The following is a 5844-nucleotide window of genomic DNA, read 5'->3' as shown; positions in this document are numbered from 1 at the left end:
GAGGGGCGCGCTGGCCCGCGCCCCGGAGTAAGGAGACCGCTCGCCCGCCCTGGTCGCACTGCAGAGCACCGCCGGCGGCGCTCGGAGGCCACCGCCTCTATCCTCCATGGGACAAGCACAGGGCGGCACGCCTGAGCCCGGTCTAGACGACAAAAAGCCGCTGCCACTTGCAGTTTTGCCCTAAGGGATCAATTGAGCCAACGTTTCCCTTGCTTTTCTTTTCCACCAGGAGACGGGGTGCACCTACTTTTCATTGCAGACGGGTGTCTCCGTGTCCGTCTGTGAGCACACAGCTCTGACAGAGTCGGCACGGGTGCTTCAGACCCTGAACTCAATTTCTCCGGGCCGAGAGAGGATCGCGGGACCCTGAACGCGCAAGCCCTCCCTTACGCCCGTGCTCCTTGGGCACCTGCCGTGTGTCAGAGCTGAGGACCTGGCTGAGCCACACACCGCCCTTGGGAGCTCAGGTTCTGGTGCGGGGAGAGGCCTTTGGCTCTCCTTAGATTTCTCTCTAATCGCCCTCCTCTCTAATCGCTTACCCTGGCCACCCTATTGTTAGGGCAGGAACCTCAATTCTTCCCCTTAACTTGTGCTCTCAAAATGCCCTGTAATCGAGTGAGGTCATGAGGGAAGATGGCTTTAAACAGATCAAGTGCTACAAAAATGGGCTGAAGGAGGGCTCAGGACATTCTCCCTCTGAACCCTGGGGATGTGTGAAACTTCTAGGCTTGGGAGTGTGCACGCAGCAACCAGCTCTGCAAAGGGAAGAGTTCAGACTAGACCCTGGTCCAGAGCAGGGTTCTGCTGGAGCTCGGAGAAGAGAAGGAAGGATGAGGGCTTGGGGTGAGTGGAAGGCATGCATTTTAATGTATAAATAACTAATGCGTGCTTTTAGGAGCAAGGACCGGGAGCAGGCTGCGAGGGCTTTATCTAGTGAGAGGCCAAGGCGGGACCAGGTGTGTGTTTGTGGGGGGGAGGTGTGAGAGCCTCGACAACACAACTCAGTCCTCCTTCTCTCTGCCCTTCAGACGACCTTCTGGTGGGTGCCCTGGCTTCCCCAGCCACTTCCCAAGTTAGCGAAGCCACCAAGAGTTGAAACTTCTAGCACGCATTGATTAGACGATGCCTGAGTCCAGGCTCCAGCTCTGCCATTCAGGTCCTGGCCCAGGTTCCAGCTCTGCCATCTTGGTCCTGGCCCAGGACTTCAGCACAGTTGAACAAGCATCCGCCGCAGTGTATAATTACAAACTGAGGTGCGTGCTGTGAAAGGGCAATGCGTCGGTATCAGGGAAACAGATGTAGACAGGGAATTCAGAGACGGCGTCCCTAGAGTGCTATTTAAGCCAGGACCATAGCGACGAACAGAAGTCAGCCGTGGACTAGAGAAGGGAGTGACTATGTACAGACGGGATGTACGTGCAAAGGCCCTGAAGCAGAAGGAAGTATGAGGTGTTGCTGGTCCTGAAAGAAGGCTGGAGTGGCAGGTTATTGCCTCATAAGGAGGCGAGGATGCTGTAAGTTAAAGCGGGGAGGGAACTGGGGCCTGAGGGACCACGTTGAGAATTTTGGGTCTAAGAGCAGTGAGGAATGGCTGAAGCATGTTAAGCCATGTATGACACAATTATATTTGAGAAGGTTTTGTGTGTGTATGTGTTTTTGTTTGTTTGCTTGTTTTTAAGGTTTTTGCCGTAAGGCACATGTGCTCACCAAGGAAAAACAGAGAGAGGGAAAGTGAGAAATCACCCCCCTGGGGGTGGGGAGGTGGCCCAGCATAATCCCTTCTTCTCCATTCTCCTCTCAGAATTTTGGACACTCAAGCACACATGCCCAGCGTGTTTTTCAAGCCATCAGGTCTAGGACTCGAACCACTCAGTCTCAGTGGAGAGAAAACTGCAGGAGAAGAAGGTTGAAGCAGGAAGACCACCTAGCGTGCCAATGAGGGATTGCAGCATGCCCATACTCCACTGGGGGTACTTTCTTCCTCTCCCTTCTGTCTCTGTCTCACTCTGGCAAGTGCACACACCCTCTGGCAAATTAGAACATAATAATAGTAAATAAGAAAATGCATCCAATAACCCCTCCAGTGGCTTCCCACTCAATTTAGAATTAAATACAAGACTTTGGTCTACAAGGCGTTATATAAGCTGTCCCCTCCCAGCTCCCACAATAATGGCCTCCTCTAGCACCCTCTGTCCCCTCACCCAGCGTTAAGTTCCTCATATTTCTTATCTGTATGGCATATTTTATTCATAGATATATTTGTTAATCTGTCTATTGCCTGTTCCTCGCACTCGAATGTAAGCCCACAGGGCAGAGATATTTGTCTGCCTTTTCCACCAGAGCATCTAGAGCTGTCAGATTTAGCAAACAGAGGTGCAGGACAGTCATGGGCCAGCCTGTACCCCGACGACTGGATCCTACATGGCTGACTTTGCAGTTTGAGTCTTGGACCTTGAAAAACACGCCAGGCACATTTTCACGCATGCCCAAAATCCTGAAAGGAGAATGGAGGAGGGACTACAGCGCGGCCATCTCCCTGGGGGATGCTTTCTCACCCCACCCCCCTCCTGTCTCTCTCCTGTGAGCGAATGTGCCCTATAGCAAATTTCAAAATAATAATAACAACGAAAATACAGGAAAACCAGTTCAATTTAATTTTAGACAATGAATGCTTTCTTTGGTATAAGTTATGTCCCAAATACTGTATGAGGGGACCAGCAGGTGATTTGGTGATTAAGGCACTGGACACTCCCATGTGGCTGACCACGGTTCAAGTCCAGGACTTTCTCACTCTCCCTCTCCCTCTTTCTCTCTCTCTCTCTCTGTGTCTCTCTCTGTTCAAATTGAAATAAATGAATCGATCAATAAAATTAACTAAATAATTCTTTTTTAAAAAATACTGTATGGGACATACTTAAAGTAAAAATGATTCATTGTTTGCCTGAAATTCACATTTCACCAGGTATCTCTTATTTGTACCTGCAAGGCTGTGGTCTGCCAGATCCTGGGGTCGTCCCAGCCCTGGGAAGGCCTTCCTGAACAGCAGCTGAAAGACCGAACAGACTGAACGGACCGAACGGACGCCCAACGCCCGACGCAGGTTCCACAGAGAGAGCACCCAGCAGGTGGGACTGCATTCAAGGAGGACCCAGGTCCCCACTGGTGGGTTTAATGGGATGTGATGGGGGCAAGGGATCTAGTAGTGCTTGGCACACTTGTGGGTCAGCCTTGGTGACATGGTTGTCACACCTGGACTCACATTTATATACACACTTCATCTGGCTCAATGGCTGCAGGGAAATTCTGTCTCTCTCCGTGTGTGTGTGTGTGTGTGTGTGTGTGTGTGTATAGTACACTATGTATACATATATATTACATATGCATAATATATTATATATAAATATATTTTTTTAAGAAAAATGTCCTGTTACAGAAAATACATTCTTGGGGTCATTAGAACAAGACCCGGAGATCTGAATCTTCCCCACCCCTTCAGGCCGATCTTCCAGAAGGTCAGGGATTCCCTCAGATGTGATGCCCCCAAGGCTGGAGTGATCTAGTTGTACAATAAGAAACAGCCAGGCCTGGGAGGCCCAGGATCAACCTGAGTTCCTCCTCTAACCCACCTTTAAGCAAGACACCTGACTTCTCTACGGCTATAGTTTCTCCCTCTGTAAAATGGGAGAGGGGGTGAATTAGACAGTACCTGAGTCCCCATCCAGCGCTGATATTCAGAGCTTCTTTAACACTTATCCATGTTCACCTGAGTCGTAGCCAGAGCTGCCTTCCTGGGGTCTGAGGAGCTCAGCCACTGAGCACCCCACCCTTGGTTGAATGTTCTGCCATTACCATCTTAAAATTGTTACTAAGTTTGAACAAGGACTTGCCTATTGAACAAGGACCTTCATGTTTTCATTTTGCGATTTGCTCTGAAGTTTACACAGCCAATCCTGGTCACAGAATATAAGGAATAAGTCAGATTCTCATCATGAACCCCACATCCTGACAACCCTAAACAACCATAAAAAGCAAAACATTTTCACTCTAATCCAAGAAGTGGAACATTCTTTACCAAATTCCAGAAACAACCTCCCCCAGTTTAAGCGCTCTCTGGGCCTCATTATCACTGTCGATGTCCCTGGTGCATGTGTAGACGGATGTGTTTCACTCCTGCAGAGCTGGCGTGAGGGTAAAGTGAGAGAGGCAAAGTCAAAATTCAAGAGGGCGTCACATACTCAGCCACCAAATAAACTATCTGCTCGCACAAAGTTTCCAAAAACCAAAATGAACTCAAACAATCGCACACACACCATGCGCTGAGAATTTTAATAAAGACAAGTTCAGTAACGATGCCCCGCAGAGCCGCGCTAGAGCCTCAGGCCAAAGGGAAAATGAGGAATCCCGTTCCTGTCTTCATGTGGAAGTTTCATTTTTATGTGTTATAGTTTCTCATGAATCTTTGGCATTCCTTTTTTATTTTTTTTAACTACCCTGTCAGTGAGGACTCTTGGTTGCTGAGATTTGGGGCACCCTCTTCCCCTTTACGGTTGCTTCCTTAACGCCTCTCTCTGCACCAGGGCGAGGCCCTGTTTGGGAAGGGGCTCTTCCTTAGAGATTGGGGAAATAAGATGGTTCAAACCCGACCTTTCCTCCACTCTGCCTTCGCCTCCACCGTCACTTAGAGCCTGAATGAACTTCCCTGCCAGAAAATACATCCCAGGAGTAGGCTGTGCGGAGGCAGGTAAGTTGAAATCCGGTGCTCACTGGGCAGGTGCTGACAATGAATGGGCAGCTTCTAAGACACAGGGCTCTGCTAAGAGCCAGCCCCCAAATCGAGGGGTGCAAGGTAAGAAGACTCCCCGTCTGGCAGCAGCAGTCACAGCTTTGCCGCAGCTCAGCAGAGTCCGCCCTGCAGGCATCGTGCGTTCCACCTGCCCAGTCAGTTTTAAAACTCTGAATCAATATCCCTAAATAGGGAGATTTCGCATCAAAATCCAAACATCCAGTTTCTCCTTAAAATTGGGAAGTTCTGCCCACACCGGCCTGTATTCCCATACGGACCAATTGCTCAGAGCCCAGCGGAAGCCGCCACCTTGGGATGGCCCTGTGACTCTGGAGACCCCAATTCTTCTACCTGGTCTCTGCGCCCCCACCGGGCCCTGCGTTTGCTTCTTCTTTGCTCCTTGCTCAGAGCAGACTCCTTTCTGCCGTGTGAAGTGACATGTACGAGGAGGGTGCACCCAGCAGTCATGGCGTTCCCTTCAACTACCATCCTCGCCCTCACCTGACAGGCGATGCCGCCGCCCCTCTAGCTGCCAGGTGCCACGCCATCCTCTGCTGTCAGCGCCTCCGCGCAGGCAGGGACCTGTTGGCTAGTCTTCATCCACCCCCACAACCATTTCTCAACCACCTACCTGTCACCTTCAGCCCACTGTCACCCTTCTGTCACCCAGGTTGTCTTCCTGGATGACTGTACACACCAGGATCGTGTCTCTCTGTTCCCTCTCCTGCCATCTTCTGGGCAGATTCGAACACCCGTGTCGAAGTCAGGGAGCAATGAGGACCAGTAGCTGGTCCCTGAGACCTCAAAACCACCCACCATCAGCTTCCTGTCAGCAGAACTGAATCCCTCCTAAAGCACCTGGCACCTCTGTCCCCCCTCTCCCTCTGTCCCCCCTCTCCCTCTGTCCCCCCTCTCCCTCTGTGCCCCCTCTCCCTCTGTTCCCCCTCTCCTTCTGTCCCTCCTCTCCCTCTGTTCCCCCACTCCCTCTGTTCCTCCTCTCCCTCTGTCCCCCCTTTCCCTCTGTTCCCCCTCTCCCTCTGTCCCTCCTCTCCCTCCCTCCC

The sequence above is a fragment of the Tupaia chinensis genome, unplaced genomic scaffold (genome assembly GCF_000334495.1).
Source record: "Tupaia chinensis unplaced genomic scaffold, TupChi_1.0 Scaffold000049_1, whole genome shotgun sequence".
NCBI lineage: Eukaryota > Metazoa > Chordata > Mammalia > Scandentia > Tupaiidae > Tupaia > Tupaia belangeri.
Note: the sequence above shows the minus strand (reverse complement) of the source record.